Source organism: Ambystoma mexicanum, chromosome 9 (assembly GCF_040938575.1).
Source record: "Ambystoma mexicanum isolate Mex_15411 chromosome 9, UKY_AmexF1_1, whole genome shotgun sequence".
In the NCBI taxonomy this organism is placed as follows: Eukaryota; Metazoa; Chordata; class Amphibia; order Caudata; family Ambystomatidae; genus Ambystoma; species Ambystoma mexicanum.
Genome location: NC_090931.1, coordinates 992,822,811 through 992,846,093, shown reverse-complemented (window position 1 = coordinate 992,846,093; position 23,283 = coordinate 992,822,811). Strand labels below are relative to the sequence as shown.

The following is a 23,283-nucleotide window of genomic DNA, read 5'->3' as shown; positions in this document are numbered from 1 at the left end:
TTTCAACTTTGCGCCATTCCCTGAACCCTCCTCCCCCCCGCCTGTGCCCCCTCCGTTCCCCCCCAGTCTTGTCACTCCATGCCTCTGTGAGTTTATGTTCGAGTTCTGCTTTCTTCCATCAGTGTGTCGAGCCATTGGCTTGTACTGATTAATAGTTCTTACCCCGGAATTTATTGGGAATTTGCGGGGGAGGTGGAGGTTTCTTCCGCTTCTGAGATAAAAAATAATACCACTGGGCCTCAAATATCTGGTGGGCGAGCGTGCTGGGACAATAGCTTAATGAAGTCTGTTTCCACGTCCTGGCAGTAGAGGATGTCCTTGCACCAGTTGGAGAAGGAGGGGGGGGCACGGCCCCAGGAGATGACTACCCTCCTGCGGGCGAGTGTCAATAGTAACCCTGCAAGTTTCTTCATTGGTGGTGATATGAGTCGTGTCATCCCTAGTAACGCTGCTGTCTCAGTGAGTTGTATCTCTTCCCCAATGATTTTTGCGGTTGTCTCCAGAACTTGATTCCAAAAGGCAGTTAGTTTCGGGCAGTCCCATGCAAGGTGGAAAAAGTCAGCCTCAGGGGTTCCGCACCTTTCACAATTGGAAGGGGACTCGGAGTGATGCTTATGCGCTTTCGCTGGCGTGTAATAGGTCTGATGGAGATAGTTGAAGTGAATTAGCTTGAGGCGAGAGTTAAGTGCTATTTTTTGAGTTTGTCGCAGTATGTATGTCCAGTCCTCTTCTGAGATAGTGGATAGCAGGGAACGTTCCCATCTTGCTTTAATGCTGTTGTTGACGGGGACTGTCTCGCTCGTGATAGATTTGTATATTTGTGAAACCAGCCTCTTCGCACCTTGTGCCTTGATCACATTGTGGAGAAGCTGCCATGTTGGGGGTTGAGATGGGAAAGTGGGCCAAATTGCTTGTAGGGTATATTGTGTCCTAAAATACATGAATGTGTCAAGGGCGGTGTTACCACCCTTCTGCTTTGCTTGCTGAGGGGTCATAAAGCAGTCATCAATGAAAAGATCTCCCATTGTGTTTATTTTTAATTTCTCGAGCCATCTGTGAAAGACTGTCTCCGATGTCAGCGGTATACCTGGTATGAATGAGAGGAGGGGCGAGTATCGGGTCTGTACTTCATATTTTTGGGCAATCTTCTTCCAAATTTTGTAGGTGGAGAGCACAATGTTCGAACCAGAATCTGGCTGAGGATAACTGCCTTGAGTAGATTGGGAGTTACTAGGGCTCGCTATACTTGGACGTGAGGTCTGACAAATTGCTTGGTATACCAGTGGCTAAGGAAGTGTGCTTGTGCCACCCACAAGTATCTTTCGAGGTCTGGGAGGTAGAGTCCACCGCTGGTCACCGGGAGGGTAAGTGTTGAATAAGCTACTCTGGCGGGTTTGTCTGCCCATAGCAGTTCCAGGACCATTCTCTTTAGTTTTTTCAAGAAGGGTTGAGGCAACAGGATCAGGATGTTGGTAAACAGGTACAGGAGCTTCGGTAGGATCACCATCTTTACCAAGGAGGCTTTCCCCCAGAGGGTGAGAGGCAGCGTTTTCCAACGAGAGATTTTATCCTGTAATACCTTTGCCACTTCTTCGTAGTTGTCTCGGAATACGTCCTGGTAGTTTAGTGACATCATGATTCCCAAGTAGCGAACTCGGGATGTCTGCCAAGTAAATTGGAAGTCATCCATGAACGGCTGGGTGGCTAGTGTTAACGGGAATATGATGGATTTTTTTAAATTGATTTTTAAACCGGATACTGAACTAAATGTAATCACCTCCCTCATGACTGGGTTCAAGTTTTCTTCGAGATCACGTATAAACAAGGCGACGTTGTCTGCGTATAATGATATTATTAGTTTGTGTGGTCCTTTGCTGAGGCCTCTTAGGGCTCGCTGTTCGCGCAGATTGGAGGCTAACAGTTCCATTATCAAGGCAAATATTAGGGCCGAAAGCGGCAAGCCCTGTCTGGTTCCACGTTGTAGTTCAAGCGGGGCGGACTTTGCTGTTCCTGTGAGAATGTTGGCATGGGGTTTGGTGTATAGTAACGATACTAACTTAATGAAACGGGCTCCCAATCCCATCCTAGTGAGCACTGCGAATAGAAACGGCCATTCCACTGAATCAAATGCCTTTTCTGCATCAAGAAGAACTTGCGATTGCCTTTTGTGAGGGGTCTATTGCCTCAATGATACCGAATAGCCTCCTGATACCGAAGGTCTTATTGCATCTGGGTATGAACCCTGCTTGATCCGCTAGTACCAAAGCCGACATCAATGGAATCAGCCTGTTTGTGAGGACTTTGGCCAGGATTTTATTGTCCAAGTTAAGTAAGGAGATAGGGTGGTATGACGCGCAGTCTTCCGGTGGTTTGCCTGGTTTGTGTAGGAGAATTATGTTGGCTTCACAGGTGGATCGTGGGAGACATCCTACTTCCAGTGCTTCCCGATAGACCTCAGATAGGAGGGGGGCCAGGGTATCAGCAAATGCTTTGTACAATTCTCCTGTTAGGCCATCCGGGCCGGGGGCTTTGGTGCTGGGGATGGTCTTGATAGCCTCCTTGATCTCTTCTGGTGTAATCAGTTCGTTGAGGGGTTCTCGTAACTGACCTTCCACCCAATACAGTTCTGTATCGTCTAGGTATTCTCTCAGAGCATTTGAGTTTGTATGGTGTTTGGAGCTGTATAACTCTTGGTAGAAGAGTCTAAATTCCTCTGTGATTCCCTCGTCAGTGTGTATTAGCTCACCCTGTTTGGAGCATATTCCTTCTATTGGCGGTAATGACCTGTCGGCTTTTATCAAGTTGGCCAGAAGGTCTCCCGGCTTTTGGCCTTCGCCGTATTGACGGACTTGACTATTATGATTTAGGAATTTTATTTCACGGTCTGCCGTGGCGTTAAAGTTTCGTAGTTCTTCCTTTAAGGCTGCTTGTGCAGCTGGGTCGGTCCCGTCTGCGCATTTCAGTTCCAGGCTTTTTAGCTGTTCTTCGCTGCTGGCTAGTTCGCGCCTAATTCATTTAAGGATGCCGTTTTCTTTGGCCAAACAGATCCCTCTGATGAATCCTTTCAATGTCTCCCATACTGTGCCCATTGAAGCAACAGATCCAATATTGGAGTCGAGGAACGCGGGGATCTCCTCTCTTATTTTAGAAGCAAAGACATGGTCTAGCATGGATCCTGCCTTGAATCGCCAGCATTGTAGCGGCGGGTTGAAACCAGGAGGCCTACAGCTGAGGATCATTGGGGAGTGGTGGGAGAGGGTTTTTGGTAGGATGCGGCAGGGGCCCATACTGTCCGGCCGTTTGCCGATGTGAAAAAATAGTCGATCCTGGAGCTCGTGTTATGTACAGCAGAGTGAAAGGTGTATGCCTGCTGGTCGCCGTTTGTGGATCTCCATGCATCGTTGAGGTCAAGAGCTTTGCATATCTCCCTTATTTGAATGCTGGCCTTGGATTGCGGTTGGGATGTGGGTCGCAACCTATCCTTTAATGGGTCTAGTACTGTATTCATGTCACCTCCCCAGATTATGTTTCTTGGGTCTTGGGTAGCTAGGTGGGTCTGGACCCAGTCGAAGTTGTTGGTGCCATCGACGTTGGGCCCATAGGAGTTGACAAAGGTGAAGTGTTGGCCGGCTATGATGCCGCTAACTAGGATTGCACTTCCCTCAGAGTCTTTATCCGTATGTATTAGCCGGAAGTTGGTTCTTTTGTTAAAGGATTGCGACCCCTCTGGAGTAGGATGAGTAGGAGGAGAAATATCTGTGGCAACCCCAGCTCCGAGCCCAGAGATGTTCTCTTCTGGGAATTAGGTGCGTTTCTTGAATCATTGCCATGTCTACCTCGTGCCTTTGTAGATACTGTAGGATTTTCCTGGTTTTAGCCGGGAGGTTGCCTCCTCTTATGTTCCAGGTTGCGACATTGAAGTAGGTGCTCTAGTTAATGTTTTTGCTGTGCTTTTCTTCTTGATGTGTGGGGGGATCGTGGTCTGACTCAGTGCAGAGGTCTGGGAGGTATTCAGTGGACTTTTAGTGGTTTTCAGGCGTAGAGGTGCAGGTAATTGGAGATTCAGGAGGGTTGGAGGGGAGCCGAGGGTCGGTGGCGCAATTCCCTCCCCTTGTACATATTTCTACTTTCTCACGGGCAACCCCCAACTGGCCAGTTAGCATACTTAAGCAGGGTGCGGCCCCTGGCATCTCCATGCCGCCCAACTTAATCCCACCCTTTAACAGAACTTTATAAACCGAACTGGTGCTGTACAAGGGGAGCTTGGGGCTTCCCAATTGTCCCAGCCCCGCATTATATTCTTCATGACTGTTCCTGTACTTTTTGGTTCTCTGTTGTAGACTCGTTATCTGACTCTGGTCTCTTCAGTTTACGGTGGATTCCTGTAATTTCTGTCTCTTTGGGGCCTTGGGCGAATTGGGGTTTTGATCAGGGCAGCCTATCTGGTCTAGAAACATATTTGCCTCGTCTGGTGTTTGGAAGAAGTGGACCTTCTGGGCGTGCTGTACTCTGAGCCAGGCTGGAAAGAGCATTGAGTAGGGCATTTGATTGGCTCTAAGTCTTTGTTTAACAGCTGTAAAGGATTTCTTCTGTGCTTGAACTGAAGGAGAGAAGTCGGGGTAAAAGTGAATTTTGCCACCATCATGGAGGAGGTCCCCTTTCTCCCAGGCTAATCGGAGGATGGTGTTGCGGTCTCTGTAATTGAGTAGCTTTGCAATGATTGGTCTAGGCGGCGTGCCGGGAGCGGGTCTGGCTGCTGGTATCCTGTGTGCCCATTCTACTATGAAGAGTTGCGACAAAGAGTTTCGGCCAAAGAGGGATGTGCAAATTGATTCCACGTAATCTTCCATTTTTCCTTGTGGCTGGTGTTCTCTCACCTCTATAATTCTGATGTTGCTCCTTCTTGACCGACCTTCTAAGTCTTCGCACTTAGCTATTGTCGTTTTCATTTGTGCTTCCAACTGCGAGACTTTATTTGATAGGATCGCTGAATTATCATCAAGGTTAGACACTCTTTGCTCGACCTCGTTCAGGTGTTCTGAATGTGTATCCATGCAATGTTGTAGTAGGTCAAGTTTGGAGGTGAGGCCATCCATTTTATTATTCAGGCTCCCAAGGCCAGCTTTCAATTCTAAAAGGATTTCTTTGATTTCGGATGGGTTACCATCTGATTCCATCTGGTGTGAGCAGCCAGGTGATGGCGCCTGGTCTTCTCGCTGTGGGGGCGATTTTGGAGTGGTGCCATTTTCAAAGGTCAATTTCCTTTGGGACCTGTCGGCTTTCATCATCTTTCATGCGATTTTGCTGGCGTTTATTGGTATCAGGGTGTGCCTCACCTTATCTAGAGCGCCTTGTGGACTCTCCCAGGAGTGTGAGGTGGTGCTTGCTCAGGTGGGATTGGTGGGAGTGCAGGTGTTTGGGAGCGTGGCTAGTTTCCAAAACAGGGGAGTCGTGACCAGCTCACTGGACCCTTCAAGGGGGGCCTTCCCCTGGATTCCCGCAGAGAGTGTTAGACTGCTTCTAGGGTATTGGAGGTTATGTTGATCTGTCTCCTTTCCAGGTGGGGATGCCTCGGTGAGAAGCGGTTGTTTTATGGCGGTTGCCTTATGTTGCTGATCTTTAACTGCACTGCTTTTGAAGGGGGGGGTATTTGTGTCTGGCTGCAAACCGATATTGCAGTAACTGGAGGAGGTGGAAGCCCCTTTTCGTGGGTTCTGCCGTCACTCTGTGATATGGGGGGGATAATCAGTCCAGCGTGATGGGCCGAGCACTGTTCCTTGGCCTTGAGGGGGGGAGGGGCTTATCAGCTCTTATAGCAACCGGAGCAGGGCACCCACCACTTCTGCCGTGCCTCTAGTGGTCTTCCGCATGGGACAATTAATGCTATGATTGATGGTGCTGGAGAGAGGTTGCACCTGGCTGCGGATGGCGTGGCAGAGAAGTAAGTGATGCAGTTCGAAGGGAGGGGGGGAGCCCCCTCCTGTGACAAGGAAGTCCTTCCTTACTGGTATATTAGGTTGGGACTCACGGAGTGGGGGTTGTTCATCCCCTTCAAGCTTGGGGGTGATGTGTGATCTATGGGGTTGCTGGAGCGAGTCTCTTACGGCATTTGAAGTGTTGACTTGGAGCACTGTGTGTGGCCACTGGTGGTCCCGCAGTCTCTCCCGGTGGCCTCGGGTTGCAGAGCTCCGCCGCTCTACGCTGCGCGGCGAGCTGGAGCCACCTCCCGCCCAACGATGCCCCGGGCGGCGCCGCAGTGCACAGCCGTTTGTTCGGCGGGGGAGGGGGAGCTGGCCCGGGACGGCTCAGTTGCGGGGCTGAATGCGACCTCCCTCCCCCTCCTTACCTCTGCGCTCGATGAGTCCCCGCGGAGCTCTCCGCCGACGAGCACAGGTTGTCAGCGCCGGGGGGGGTGGCCACAGTTGTTACGGGGCTCAGTGTCTTCACAGGGAGCCCCCGTCTCCCAGCCCCGCAGGAGGGCGGACGGGACCTGGTGCCGGCAGAGTGGTGGGGAAAGTCCTCCGGCTCTCACCAGGTCACTGCAGCCTCCGGCGGCGATATCAGGTGGCAGCAGATGTTATGGCACTCCCGTTCCTTTCACCAGTCACGGGCTGGGGGGAAGGGAGAGGTCCCTCGCAGGTCCGCCATGGGCCGCCACTCGCCGCCTGTCCCCCACCCGCTTCACTGGCAATGTCTCTCGCCGCCTTCACGGGGACCAGGGTTTTTACGTCTCAGCCGGGTGAGGGTGGCTATGAGTGCTCTGTCGCCCTGCCTGGTGATTTGCTCGGCACTCGGCCCTAAGGCCTCGTAGGTCGTTTCTGGGTTCAGAGAGGCCGTTTTGGTTCTGGTTTTTGGGGGATGGCAGCTGGATAGATCAGGAAGCCAGGAATTGGAGCTTTCACTCAATAGTAAGTAGGGAACAGCAGGATTTCATAGGATTGATGTGGGGCTATACGGGAGCTCAGACCAAGGCGGCCATCTTGGTTGGCCCTCTAGCGCCCTCTGATGCCACATTTTATTATTACACGTTAAAACAAATACTCCAAAAATGTGACATTTTCAACCAATATACATTTCATCATAACACACTATACATTTTTCTGACCACGTGGTCCAGGTGGACCATGACTCCAACCCCTCATGGGGCACGTGGTGGTGAGGCCCTTTCCCCTCCCCACCATGCCCTTGGGGGGGTAATACCAGGAGCCAGCCCCTTCGTTACTGGCCCTAGCTGCCCCCTGATCCTGCCCACCCCTCTTACCTCCCCTGCCGGGACGCTCCAGTGGCTGTACACCTGTTTTGTTGGGGGGGCTCCCCTGTGCTCTCCACTCAGCACTATTCCAGCTCCAGAGTACCATGGAAAGGAGATCTCATTGTTCACATGGTCCCCCCTCCCCAACCTCTGACTCAAAGTGTCCATTGGATGGGAAGAAGCAGAGGTCCTAACTTGCAGGATGGCTTGCTCTAGGTTGGCAGGAGCGCGGTGGCAAGGATCTCTTCCAGCAGGGCGAGGTAGTGAACTGTGCACTCCTTGCCCTCTGGCTAACATTTTATGCTTTATCCTGGCACTGCCGTGCTCTCCCACCACACCCGCCGAGACGAGCCTGCAAAAATCCACCAGACCACTCCCCCAGCACACCCCCTGGCTCACGCAACCCAGCATCCCCATATTGGCAGTTAATTTGCCTTTGTGGACTCAGCAGGGGGGCAGTACCAGGTTTAGGAGTGAATAGTCCAGACGCTATCCGTGGATGCCATTCCTGCCACATTTTATTACACATTGGCAGCAGCCCCTTCATTACCAGCCCTAGCTGCCCCATGATCCCATAATTGCTAATGCTCACATAGCATTAATGACAGTAAATAGTGGTCCATCTGTAGTTGTGATTGCCTGATCATTCACATACGCGCTGCTGTTTCTGATCTGGCAATGCCGTTATCATGGTGATGTCACACTTGTTGGCCTTACTGAATACGTGGTTGCTAGTGCTGTCGTCATGGCGATGTAACACCTAAACTTCCAAATTCAATAGTCATTGATGCACACTTAGCGTTACCGTTGTCATGGCGATATAGCGCTCTAACCTTGCTAGTTCCATAATTACAAATGCTCACATAGCATTAATGACAGTAAATACTGGTCCGTCTGTAGTTGTGATTGCCTGCTCATTCACATACATGCTGCTGTTTCTGATCTGCCAATGCCGTTATCATGGTGATGTCACGCTTGCTGGCCTTACTGAATATGTGGTTGCTAGTGAAGTCGTCATGGCGACGTAACGCCTAGCCTTCCAAATTCAAAAGTCATTGATGCACACATACCGTTACCATTGTCATGGCGATATAGCGATCTAACATGGATAACAGTAAATAAGTAGTTTTTCTCAATCCGTACCATTCCGTCTGTGCATTCTACCTACGCATTGCTCCTAATCTACACATACCGTTGCAATGCTCACATTGATATTGATAACAGTAATTAAGTTAATAGCAATCTCAAGAATAGATATTGTTAAAGTCTGGCTAGGCTAGTCCCACCATATTTATTGGTGATCCATTAAATACGCCATTCGGCCCAATGCAAGTCTGCCTAGGCTGAGCCCAAACACTGCTGTATATCTCATTTTGACAAAGGCCAAGTCCTTTTAATCGAATAACCCCTCCATAGATTTGGTGTGACACATTCCATTCCATATACCTTAAGTTACAAACATTGAGTTCACCTGAATGTATTAATAACCTCTTTAATGGTACAAAAGACATTGAGAAATATATCATGATAATGTCTCCCATGAAGCACTTCTGGTCCATGTATTATGGTATATCTGAGTCTCCTAACATTGCTGCTCCTTATTTGTTGACAATTAACTTCACTTATTAAGTATTCACCCATTTCCAATAAACAAGAAGAACTACATTTACATGGTGTTATTGCAGAACTTGAATTACCCATCTTGTAATACAGACAATTCATGGTCAGTGTTTAAACCTTTTGAAACTGTTCTATATTGGCAAATCAAACGTGCTTCAAATTGTCTAAGTTTAAGTTCGAGGTTTCCCCCTCTTTGTGGTAATGTTACCGTAGCCATTCCTACAAACCGTATCTCCTTCTTGTTAACCATTTGGTGAATCTCTTGCCAACATGTGGCTAACAGATATTTTGATTCTTGATTAGCTATGGTAGAAGGGCCTGATAGTACTTCCTATGTAAAAAGCACCACAAACACAAATAATACAATACACCATGTATTTCGAATTACAATTGATAAACAAGTCCACATGATAGTTACCCAACAGTCCAAAATTCACAATTCTCATTTCCAAAGCATGCGGGCACATAGAACAACCCCCGCATTTGTGAAGCCCTTTGCTCTGTAATTAATGTAACCAAGTTTCACTGATCTTTGGATTAGACATAAAGGAAGGGCACAATATGTTCTTCAGTGTGTGTGCTTTGCTCTATATAATACTGGGAGTTGGGTACAACCACTTAAGTAAATATGTATCTAATCAGTGTCTCTTGACCGCAGTATGGATTTTGTGACTGTCTGCATTGTATCTATTGATAAGTCTTAATTTATTTGATTGGTGAATGTGTGAACCTTTGGAGTAAGCAAATCAACTCTGTCCATGCAGCTCACTTCTTTTTTAGCCTTATCCAATAATCCTCATTGGTAGCCTCTAGCTAAAAATCGTTTGCTAATCATTTCACATTCTGACAAAAATTCATCGGTATGGGTGCAATTTATTCTTACATGGATAAATGCACCTTTTGGTATGTTTGAAATCATTGACTTTTTGTGACAGCTGCCCGCATGGATTATGGCATTAACTGATGTACTCTTTCTGAATATCCTTGTTTCAAAACCCATAGCTGTTATATAGATGTTCAAGTCTAGGAAGTCAATGCAGGTGTCACTGAATGTATGTGTGAACTGTATTCCACAATAATTAGAATTCAAGAAATTCACAAACTCCATCAAACACTCTACTGTACGAGACCACACCATAATAACATCATCTATATAATGTTTCCAAAAATGTACATGCGGTAGAAACTCTGAGTTTACCAATGCAAATTTTTGCTCAAAGGGATGCATAAAGAAAATTTGACAGAGCAAGTGCAAAGCTGGCTCCCATTGATATGCCAATCAATTGTTTGTAATAAACATTATTGAAAAGAAAGACATTATTCTCCAAGGTGAAAAGCAATAATTCTTTGAGCATTTCTATATGTACATAGAAGAAAGCAGAGTCTTGCCGAAATATATAATTGACACTCTCAAACGCTCTATGATGATCAATAGAGGTATAAAGGGTTTTCGCATTTGGTGTAACCAATAAAAGATCGGGACAAACAGGTAACTCCTGAAAGATCTGCAATATATGCACTGTGTCCCTGACATACATAGGTGTCTGCAAGACTGCGGGTAACAGACATTCATTGACATAAATAGATAGTGGTTCTAATAAACCACCTTTCCCACTAACTATTGGTCTACCTTCTGGAATACATTCAAATACCTTATGAATCTTAGGGAGAAAGTAAATGGTGGGCCTAGTTGGTCCGGCAACCAATAGAAATGGTCTTTCTATGTCTGTCAGAGCCCTTTGCAGTGCAAGTGTTGGATCAGTCTCAACACTGCTACCTTCAGATCGTTTAGTGGATTGCAAGGTAAGGCAAGATAATATCCTGCTTTATTCAAAAAGAAGATCTTAGATATAAGTTTATTAAACTAGAACGACTGAGCATCAAAGAAATCAATAAACTCTGGGAAATGAGCACACTCAAACATTATTTAAATGAACATTAAATTCCACGTGATTTAGGTATTCTTATATTACCTGATTTTGAAGACCCTTTAGCCAGTGATCTGGCTACACAATGGGATGCCAACCTCACCACTGGTTCTAACAATATGATTATGATGCTTGAAGAACACGCTGAAAGAGAGCATGCTTGGATTGTGACCCAAATTGATGCATTAAAAAAGGAAATTGAATCGTACGAGGGCCCCAGTGCCACGGAAGAGAAGAACTTTATAACTATGTACACTATCCTTAGGCAACACCAAGACAAAGTCAAGTTACGACAGTCAAGAAAATGTTCTAGAGATGATAGAGACTATCGTGACAACAGAATCTATATTTATCAACCTAAATATGATGAGGTATCAAGATCACGAAGTAGTAGTGTGGTATCGTCCCAAACTAGTTCTGACATAGAAAGTGATCCAGAAAGACAGTTAACAGGTGCCGCTGATATTGAGTTAAGCGAGGCAACCATGTCCAATAGCCCGGAAGCAGTAGTGCATGCATCATCTTTTTTAGAACAGATCAGACGATTAAAAAAGGGAAACTGACGGGCATCTATGAAACAAGTAAGGTTTCAGATCCCTGTCGTCTCAAATATTTCAACGCCAGGCACAAACCAAGGGGCACCATGGGAACCCAGCATGGTCGGAGGAAACGCCCCACCCTTACCTCACAGACTTACGAGAGCATCACATCAGCAACTACTACAGACACAGAGCAGGTAGATTTGGTCTGCAATTTAAGCACATTGCAACTCTCTCCAGAAGAGCATGCAGTTCTAAGAAAGGGATTGTCATTTGCTCCATCTGGGTTTAATAATTTTGTAGAGATACAAATAGACGTGTTCAAATTTATTTGCAAATTAAAATTAAAAACTTTTTTCTCTACCCAAGTATGTCATTTCACAGCCAAACCGACTGTACCACCACTGGCGCAAACCACACATGTATTGATGTCTTTAGAAGATAGTAGTCAGGAGCATGAAACTAGTGTGCTGGATATGCTTAAAGATTTGAATATTGAACAACAGAACCTAAACATTGTAGAACTTGCAACAAAATCTAGATTCACTCCTGTATTTCCTAGTGACAACATCATTGATACAATTTATCAAGCAGTGATCAAGGATATTCATGGCTTGGCCGATACGGCTAAATTACAAACATTCTTGACCCTTAATGCTTTGGAAACATCAGCAATTAAAAAACTTGTATCCAACATTGAATTAATAATCAACGAAGCCGACAAAGGAGGCAACGTGGTTGTCATGAATAGACAAGATTATATACAAAAGAGACCTAGGGGCCGATTCATGGAACAAATGTGCGCCGAAAATCTTGGCGCCAGCGTGAAAAAGCACGTGCACGTGTGCGATTCATGGAAGGGCCTGCGCGTCTTTACTCCGGGATGTGCGCCAAATCCGAGTGTGGCGCACACGGGCACACACGTCACAGCAACATCCCGAACAATGTGCGTGGATGCACACAGCTAAAGCGCACAACATGTAGCGCACACACCAAAAGGGGGCGGAACACGGGGTGGAACACGCAGAATTGGGAACGTGTGAAAATGAGGTTGTAACTGCAGAAGTACTGCTGGGAAATACATGGAACGCCCACACGCAAGTGAACTACATGTATTCATGGAATTGAATAGGGGAAACACATGCACGCCAAAAGACACTCACAGCCCTAAACACGTCTGCCACACGAAGGTAGGCGGAAGCGTCCCGGCGCAGCATAAAATTGCACACAAACAACAAACACGTATATACAGCTATTATGAATATCCCATTCTGTGGCCCCTTAGGAGAAATGACATGTCACGCAATGCACAGGCACCCCAACATACAAGAAAAACGTATACACAACCCCTGTAGCCCACGTGCGTGTAAAAAAACCTCATGCAGTAAGCTGTGGGACCCAGGAACACAAAAAAGCGTACGTGATCAACATGCGGGCTACAATGACACCAATAAATGGGGTACGCAACAAACAGGGGCACCCGCAGTGGGGAAAATAGCGTGCAATAGCAATAGCGTGCGTGACTCACCGTGTGCGTGTAAAAGAAATATGTGTAGGCACTGCAACCGCTGTGCAGTAATCACGTGTGAACTCCAAAGTAGGAAAAACACACGCATCGGTCTCCAATGAAAGCACGTCCATCGTGCTGCAGACCCGCGTGAACCATTAACACGTGCAGAAGGAAACGCCCACGCTTGTTACGTCACTTCCGCGCTACGGGCCTTTCCTCGAATTACATGCTGACGTGCTGTTTTTTCACGTGCCACACCACTCCGTATCAAGCTGGCCACGCGACAACACACGGAAGACCACGCTCCAGCCCAGAAGGCCGAATTACTGCCCCCCAGAGCTCCGAGCAGCCTCCCACAAATCATCTGCTGCTGCCTGCCTGCCTGCTGCCACTGTGCCCTGCCATTTGGTGCCTGCACATCTGCCATCTGCAGGGGTCCAGTTGCTGTGACCACCCCTGCTGGAACAGAAGACTCCTGACTGGTGTTCCATTGCTCCACAGCCCAGCCCCAGGACCCAGTTGCCCACCCACACCTGCCTCGGGGGTTGCCATGTCCGAACCAACACCATCCGGCACCAGTGGCAACCCCGCAGCGCAGAGGCAGAGGGCTACCAGCTTCAGTGAAAAGGAAGTTGGTATCCTGATAGAGCAAGTCCTGGGGCATTATGATGCCCTCTTCACACCATCGCGCGCCGACAAAGAAGGACAGAAGAGGATCTGGAAGGACACAGTGGGTGCCATTAACGCAGATGGGGTGGCACCCCGCAACATCAAAGATGTCCAGAAGCGCTGAGAGGACTACAAGTCCAGGACCCTCAAGAAGGCCTGGCACCTCTTGGCGGCAGCGGATGCAGTGGGGTGCCGGGTCCAGTTTACCACCCAGCAGATGAATGTCCTGGAGCGCATTTGCCCAGTGCTTCACCACCAGTTCCTCAGGATGCAGGCCCGCCTGGAGTCGAGCGGTAAGTGGCCACGCATTCACGTTTAAAAAAGGGCATGTTGCAGTGTGTGTGCAGGTACATGATGGTGCTGCATGTGAGTCCAGTCAGGCGATGGTGTATGTGTTACAATGCATCATGCAGAGCAGCATGCAGAACGCACATATGTATGCATGCCTGTGTCTGTACTTTGACATGTTTGGGGTGTGAGAGATGTGTGCTGCTGTCATGGACATGCATGATGTACATGTCTGTGTGTCTGAGTAGTGTGTGCGCAATGGATGCATGACACATGTCTGTGACGATGTGTTGATTCACTGATACAGCCTAGTCATGCTTGTATCCACTGTGTCTGTGGGTATACGGGGCCAGATGCATGACCCTCCAGTGATGCGTGTGCATGTGATCAGCATGTCCCATGATGCATGTGAGTTACAGCCCCCATTGGATGTTTGTACGCTGCCGTGGACATGGATGCAAATGTCTGTTGCATGTGCCATGCCGGTTTCTGCATGTGGGTTGCCTGCACTGACCCATGTGTTGTTGGGAGATATTATGGAAGTGACGTTTGACAGTGCCACTCATGTGCTATTGCTTCCTGTCTAGGGGACTATTGTACAGTACCCTGATGTTTGTGTTCAATGTCTCCCTTTACACAGCAGCGAGTGAAGAAGAGCGTGGAGACGGCGCTGTGGAGGAGAGTGGCAGGGATGCCTGCATCGGCAGGCGACGCAAGGCCCAGTCACCCTCCCAGGTAATTCCATCATCCGGGAGCGAGGGAACTGGTGCTGCGTCTGCCACTACGGCTGCAGTGGAAGGGGCGGATGAGCCCACAGGGGCTTGCAATGGCGGAAGACGGTGTGGAGCCATCCAGGTCGGTGGTGTGTATAGAGGAGGTGGAGGCCGCTACAGAGCCACTACAGAGCCACACATGGGGCCTGGTGGGGGTGGTACTACTGGTGCAAGTGGTGCAGTCCAGGGGCAGGGGCAGGAGGCAGCACAGGTCACCGCGGAGGTGCCTGTGCATGTCTCTGTCCCTGACACTGTGACTGCATCACCATGCACCAGCAGGGATGCCCCGTCCCAGGCCCGTCCGCAGGTAGGGGGGAGGTCCACATCATCTGGCACTCCTCTACCTGCGGACGAGGGGACCCGTGACCAGATGGAGTCTGTCCTGATTGATGTTGCGTTGCGCACACGTGACATTCGTGATGACGTGCATGCTTTCTGGGTGGAGCACGCACGTCATCATGAAGAGCTGTGTGCCAACATGGCCCAGTTGGGAGGGTCCATGGTCGGGGGTTTCCTCCATGTGTCAGCCAGTCTTGCAGCCCTCTCATCCTCTGTGCACACTATACGCCAGTCATTCTCCGTGCCGTCTTCCGGCCCAGATGCCCCCAGGGCCCCCTGTGGATCTGCCCCAACCAATGCAGCCAGCCAGGTGGAGATCCCATCCCTGCCGCAGTCGCGAGTCGACGGTCCAGCAGGGGTGGCCACCCCACCAACTGAGCCCCAGCAGATCGAGGATGTGCCGGCATCATTGGGCAGGGCACATGCACGACGGCGCCGGGGGATTCCATCAGCCCAGATGTTGTTGTGGGGGCAGAGGCAGTTGCATCAGAGGCAGCAGCAGGCTCAGCATGGGAGGCATCATGGTTCGGGCCATCAACACCCCGGGGGCAGGCATCGGCCGAGGGGCAGGAGGACTCATGACTGGGAGTGTCTTCCGTGTGGCAGCGGTTGGGCCGGCAAATAGATGCAGAGAGGCGGGCGGAGGGCCTCGAGGAAACTCGCAGGGAGTTGAGGGCTTCCATGGCTGCATCCCTGCGAGACCTCGAGGCCAGCGAACAGGCCCGCCTCCGGAATATCGACATGGAGTTCGATGATGCCCTGGCCCAGAACAAGAAACAGTGAGCCGTGGGACTAGCCCGCCGCCTTTGTAAATAGTTATGTAGTTGTAGGTTTCCTTTATTTATTTTTTCCTTTGGGGCGCATGAACTATGCCCTGCCTTTTTGTAAATAGTTAATTATTAGGTAGGTATTTTCTTAGGTTTCCTTTGTATTGTCGGGCACATGGACCCTTGATTTTTACATTGTATATAGTTATGGACCTGGTTGTACATATTTATTTTTACCATGGAGGAATGGTTTTGTTTTCATTTTGACTTTGGATTTGGTGTTATGGACGGACACTTTGGAGGCGTTTTTCTTTGCATTTTATTGATTTCACCATTAATATTTTTTCCTTCATTTCGGACATCCTTTTATTTATCATTTATTTCTTGTGTCATTTCGTTTCATTCATTCATTTTTGTATATAATACATTTTTATATTTAACTTCATTTGTGTGGTCTTCTCTCATTGGTTTTGTGCATGTCACAATGTGAGTTTTCTCATGCATGTGTCACCATTGTGTGGGTCTGACGGACTTGTACTCATGCGCATACTGGTTATTTGGGATCTATCATGAAATGGGGATTTCAATGTGGAGTGGATGGAATGCTTGGTTGGGTGTTAGGTCTGGGGTGGTGTGGGGTGGGATATGGGTGGCCATAAGGACCATGGATCTGGATTGTCATGACGTGTTGGGTGAGGAACATAAGTCGGGACCTGCTACCAGGTGCCCCCCACTTTTTCCACGCAATTTATCTGGCACGAGCGGGGTACGTGTATTCCGAGGGGTGCGCAGGGAGTTTTACACCAAATTAGCCTGCCGTGAGCGGGGTATGTGTATTCTGAGGGGTGCACAGGGAGTTTTACACGTGTTTTCGTGGTTGGGGGCTGTATGCTGGTCTACTGGCCTTTGCGCCATGTACTGGATTTGTGCAATGTTTTTGGCGCATGGGGCGCGGTTGGGGGCGTAACTGGTGCTGCTGCAAGGTCGCTGCGCCACTCTGTGCCACGGCTGCTTATGGATGTATAAATCCATGAATAAGCTGTGCGCCGAAGTGGGTTTTGGCGCACGCGGCTGGCGCAGAGTGCAGCATGCGCACTCTGTGCGCCACATGTGCGCCAAATTCTATGAATTACCCCGTGATCATTTGAATACAGCAGGATGTTATCTGGCCTTACCTGGCAAGGATCTGAAGGTAGTAGTGTTGAGACTGATCCAAACACTGGCATTTAAAAGAGATTCTGACATACGTAGAAAGACAATTTCTATTGGTTTATGGACCAACTATGCTCACCATTCACTTTCTCCATAAGATTCATAAGGGATTTGAATGTAGTCCAGTAGGTAGACCAATAGTTAGTGGGAGAGGTGGTATATTGGAACCACTATCTATTTATATCAATGAATGTCTGTTACCCGCAGTCTTGCAGACACCTATGTATTTTAGGGACACAATGCATATATTGCAGATCTTTCAGAAGTTACCTGTTTTTCCCAATCGTTTATTGGTTACACTGGACATGAAAGCCCTTTATACGTCTATTGATCACCATAGAGCAATTAAGAGTGTCAATTATATATTTCGGCAAGACTCTGCTTCCTTCTATGTACATATAGAAATGCTCAAATAATTATTGCTTTTCACCTTGGAGAATAATGTCTTTCTTTTCAATAATGTTCATTACAAACAATTGACTGGGATAGCAATGAGAGCCAGCTTTGCACCTGCTCTGGTGAATTTATTTATGCATCACTTTTCGCATAAATGTGTATTGGTAAACTTAGAGTTTCTACTGCATGTACATTTGTGAAAACATTATATAGATGATGTTATTATGGTGTGGTCTGGTACAGTAGAGTGTTTGATGGAGCTTGTGAATTTCTTGAATTCTAATGATTGGGGAATACAGTTCACACATACACACAACTGCATTGACTTCCTAGACTTGAAAATCTGTCTAACAGCTATGGGTTTTGAAACAAGAACATTCAGAAAGAGTACATCAGTTAATGCGGTACTCCATGCAGGCAGTTGTCACAAAAATCAGTGATTTCAAACATACCAAAAGGTGAATTTATCAGTGCAAAAATAAAATGCAACAGTACCAATGAATTTTTGTCAGAATGTTAACTGATTAGCAAAAGATGTTTAACTCGAGGCTACCAACAAGGATTATTGGATAAGGCTCAAAAAGAAGTGAGCTGCATGGACAGAGTTGATTTGCTTACTCCAACGGTTCGCACATCCACCTATCAATCGAATGAAATGAGACCCATCACTAGATACAATGTAGATAGCCACAAAATCCATACTGAAATCAAGAGGCACTGGCACTTACTAAAATAAGATAAAGATTTACTTAAGTGGCTGGATCCAACTCCCAGTATTATATACAGCAAAGCACGCACACTAAGAACATATTGTGTCCTTCCTTTATGTCTAATCCAAAAATCAGTGAAACGTGTTTACATCAATTACAGAGGAAAGGGTTTTACAAATGCGGGGGTTGTTCTATGTGCCTGCATGCTTTGGAAATTATAATGTTTAAAAAAAATGTTTTATTTTTTATTTTATTAAGCATATTATTAGTTTACATTTTAAACCTGTTTATGCTTTAATTTTCTTAACAAAGTGATTAATATTTTTCCAGATTTAAATTTTAAAAAAAGAGGTCCACTTTAAAATTTCAGATAAAAGCCACCTAGTGGTCGTTTTGTTCAGTATAAACTTTGCCTTTCTATACACCAACAGCGTTCAGGTAAGTCTCTTCTTCCTCTGCGCTTTTTCCAAAGATTTCCTTTACAAATGCCAGCAGTGCTAGAATTTCAGTTGTTCTCCTCCCTTGATTAAGGCGATCCCAAAATTCATTAGTTGTCAATGTTATTGACAGTGCGAAAGATATTCCCATATGTTTCGTTCTTAAGTCATTCCGAGCCTGGCATTCGGTCGTTATGTGGGCTAAGGTTTCAATTGGTTCAGGACAGAATCTACATATGTAGTTACGGTACTACCTGGTTTACGTCTCTCCATTACTTCCTTTGTCGGGCATAGATTAAAGTGGAATCTCATGAATTCATGTCTCAAGACTGGCAAGGGGAATTTGATCAGATATCTAGGTATTTCTCCTCACTTCCTGATGTCTTTGCTTCTTTTTTTCACCACTTTTTATAGTGCAGATGCGTTCTCCTGTAGATATCCAATTCAAATTGAATCATTTCTTCTCTACATGATCAGCATTTGCTAGTAGCATTTCTTTGCTGAGTGCTAAACTTTGTAAGATTTCCACACATGTGTTTCTCCATTCATTCAGGGACTTCTTGCTATTTAGCTTCAGTGCTTTTGCAGCAGCTCAAATCCACCTTCTCTTGGAGGATTCAGACATTTCCTCAAGAATGACAATATTTTCCACACAATAGTAGCATAGAGCGATACTGTGCCAATCTCTCTTCTTATCAAATCCACATTAAGAGAATTGGACATGCTGAGGGCATGATGCCAATAAATGCCCTCCACCTGTTGCCTTACTGACCCCAGAAGCTGTAGTTATTTTTCAACACCATAGGTCAGTATGGGCATCACCTTAAGTTTTTAAAAGTTGATATCTGGAATTAAGGAGAACTTCCTGTATTTTTGGTTGACAATTCTGACCTGAATGGCAACATTTTTAGCTTTTGATTTCACAGCCATCACTCCCTATGAGTCAACCATACTGTCATTCCAGATTGAACCCAGGTACAGCATTGAAATAACCTTGGGGAGTTTCTCCGCTTGCAAATACCAACTTCTCTTAGAATGTTGCAGTCCCCTGGCATCACCCATTGTCAAGATCTTTTTATTTTTGAGGGTTTATTGATAGTCCACGTATACCGTCAACGCATCTAGCTGCCGGTGTAGCCCTATCTCTGTTTGGTCGAGCAAGAGGAGGTCATCTGCTCAGAGGAGTCTACCCACTGCTGTTTGTGCGATGCAAGGTGGATAGGATCTTACTTCTTCAAAGGCCTCCTCTACATCGGAAATGTATAGGTTAAGTATGGCTGGCGCTAATCTACAACCTTGTTTTATGCCTTTAGTTGTCCAGATTTCGTTTGACAGGGTTCCTACCCTGTCCAGCCGCACCCTGATTGATGTCTCAGTATCTAGTAGTGCCAGGGCTTCTCTCAGATCTATTGGGCATCCCCAGGTTTTCAGTTTGTTCCAGAGTATCTTCCTATCTATAGAGTCAAATGCATGGGCTAGGTCTATTGATGCAATGTAAATATTGTTGTTCTTAGTAGCTTTTGCCCTGCATTTGAAGAAATGTATCAAGAACAAATTCAGCGATGTCGCTGTGCCTTTTTTGAAGCCTGACTGCCAGCGATCCTGGTGATTATTCATCAGTGACCATTTATTGAGTTGTTCCAGGAGAATTGCTGAAAACAGCTTGCCGACGAAGTCCAAAAGGGCGATAGGTCTGTAGTTGCTAGGGTCAGACCTATTGCCCTTCTTATTTCTTGGCACCACTATTGACCTCAGCCAGGTTTGGGGAATTGTTTTTGTGGTTTTAATCTCCTCAAATAGGTTCAGCATAAAGTACGCCCATTGATCCAGGTTGCTTTTTAGCATGGCATTGGTAAGGCCGTCAGGACCTGCAGCCCTGAAGGAACTTGCTTTTTTATCAGGGTTAGAATTTTGTCTTTGTCAAATTTGAAGGACCATACTGTATTTGGTGAAACTATGCCCCTTGGAGCTGGATTCACCATACTAGAAAACAAACTGGCAAAGTGTTTCTCCCATGCGGTAGAAGGCACTGAATTGTCAAGAAGAGCGTCTTGGGGAATTGTTAAGGCATTAAACAACTTCCGAATCTCTGGCGTATTTTTAGTAGCTATACGTTTTAGCATCCTCTACCCATCCATTTGCAAGAGGCGATGTTGATAATTTTTTTGCCAGTTTTTAAAGGACTGTTTTTCAGATTTTACAGCCTCCCTGGTAGCCGGTGTCAGCGCTTTCTTGTGATAGCGACATATTTTATTCAGTACTTTTTTCCTATCAGCAACTTCTTGGTTAAATGCATGTTTTGTTATGTTGCTTCTTCTTGATCCTGCGCCTTGTTTTACCTGGAAGGTCTTCAATGGCAAGGGGTATTGCAGAAGTGATATAGTTTTCTCAGAGTCATCAGTGATTGCGCCGATTAACAGGGACTCGGTCAACTCCTTTACTGCTGTGCAGGAAATTCTAAGACAAATAAAACCGGGTGTAGCTTCAATGCTAGGGCTTATCTGCGTTGGTAATGCATAAACCAGTCCGCCCTTCCTTTGGCAGCCTGTTATCTCTATGAGGTTGTGATCACTGTTAGCACAGTTTATTACCACCATGTGACCCAGCTGTCTCAACAGGGTCGCTGTGTCAAATACATAGTTGAGGATTTTGGTCTGCTTTCCTCTCTTCCAGGTGACGTTAGGTTGGATATCACCCTTGAGGTGTCCATTAATTAAGTAGATGTTTCTTTTTTTTAATCCTTCTCTCCAGCGAAGTCCTCTTAGTATCTTCAGTATGGTGTTTTTTGTTAGATCAGTTATTAGCTCCTGTCTGGAGTTAAAGCATTCAATATTCAAATCCCCACACACCAGGATATCTATATTACTGTAGGTAACTCTTGCCTCATCAATGTAGTCCATGACATTTTCAGAAATATTTGCCACCAATGGGGACGCTGGATTCCAATAAAGATTGCAAACTAGTAGGAACCAATTATATTGTGGAGTGTGCTTTTTTTCTAGTACCACAAACTGAATTAAAGGTGTACATCGTCCATCCACTAGTTCCCTCAGTGAAAGAATGACAAAGGCAGAAGGAAGGGCATTTTAAGAGGCACACATCAGATGAAGTATTTGGGAAACACTGACTTGGCGGTTCAAGCTGCTGACAAATTTATTGCAGGATCATGAAAGTGCAGTATGATGTTCTGCCTCAGTCTGTGAGTGCTCTACCAATGGCCTCACTGTGCTAGCAGGGACAGCGATAGTGCCACAGTGATAGAAAGCATCATATTTGAGAAAGGCAGCTTAGGTGAAAAAATATAGCACAAAACGGTAGCCGAATAGGTGCAGATGTGCGCACATCCTCATGCGCAGTGCCCATCGTATGAAATGTCAAAGCGGTCACCCTGCTGCCCACTTTTTCTCCACCTGAACATCAACATTGTGCAATAATGTCAACTTGAATGCATTTTCACCACTGTCACAGGGATAGAAATGCAATTATATAATCTCTAACCGTTAGATGCTGCCTGCATGCTGTGACCAATGATATTTATTTCTTCCAGTAATCAGCAATGCCAGGATATTACAGGACTGGTATGATTGTTTAAACAAACTCCAGTGCTAGATTATGTGGAGAAATTGCTCGATACTCGGAGAAAGAAAGATTCTTTCTCCAGTGATGACATTTATTAGCAACATAAGGGGCCACATTACGAGTCTGCCAGTATCCCGCTGGTGCTACCGGTGTGTTGCCGCCAGACTCGTAACACTTTTCTGGCGCCTGATATACCGGTGCCAAGTCCCGGCGGATCGGGAAGTCAGGTGCTGGAAAATGTTGTAACCCATTGGTGAGTGGGGAATGGGAAGATGGAAGCGCCGGCACCGTTGCTAACGGTTCTGGTGCTTCCATGACAAGTCTGCCTACCGGAACCATTGTGCCCGGCAGGTCAGACCTGCCGGGCGCAAAGGCCCCTGTAGGCAGACTTGTAGTTTGACGGTCCGGTAAGGGTATTGGTAGGTTGCTATCGGCACCCTTATTTCCGGACCGCCACACTTGCAATGAGGCCCAATGACTGGATACCATGCTGTTTCAAAAATATTACCTGTTGGGTTCTATTTTACCAATCTGGAAATAGTAAAATCCTAGTAAGTACTTGCTACTGAGAATACCACATGTACGCGTTTACTATTGCTACTAGCAATACCTCTTAAATCAAAGAAATGCAATTAGGATTCAGTTAAAGGTTGTTACTGGTATTTTAATCCAGATGGGAATTTTGGTTTGTGTATTTATTTATTTATTTTGTCATTTGTGGAGCACACCGGAACCGATGGCAACTGGGTACTGGAAACAGTAAAAGCAAGATGCAGACAGACAATAATATTAGATAACATCTGAGAATTTTACAGACTTGGAGGAGCGTGTTAGCTTCACAGAATTAGAGTTCTTGCGTGAAGAGCCGTGTTTTGAGGCCTTTACGCAAGGACCAGAAGGATGATTCTGTTCTTAGGGAAAGCGGGAGGACGTGCCAATGTTTTGCATCGATGACTGGGAAGCTGTTGCCTCCTGCTTTTTTAAACGTCAATCTGGGTCTGTAGGATTGTGATTTGGTGAATGTTCTAGATAAGTATCTAAGGGCCGTGTTTCACAGGGATTTGCGCATTAATTCGAGTGTTTTAAACAAAATGTGTTCCTGAACAGGTAGCCTGTGGGCCTTCCGCCTTGCCGGAGAAATATGCACTTTTTTTGCAATGTTTAAAGCTGCTTTTAGTGCGCTATTTTGTATGATCTGTAGTTTATTAATGTTCCGAGTGGTTGAGCATGCAAAGAGGGCATTGCTTGGCAGGGCTTGACCAAC

The 23,283-nt window shown here is 46.6% G+C and overlaps 1 protein-coding gene across 1 annotated transcript in view; it reads left to right on the top strand.

Annotated features, from left to right (window-relative positions):
* LOC138488874 (dynein axonemal heavy chain 11-like) overlaps positions 1-23,283 on the top strand; it is a 2,478,284-nt gene that overhangs the window by 1,801,805 nt on the left and 653,196 nt on the right. The window lies entirely within an intron of this gene.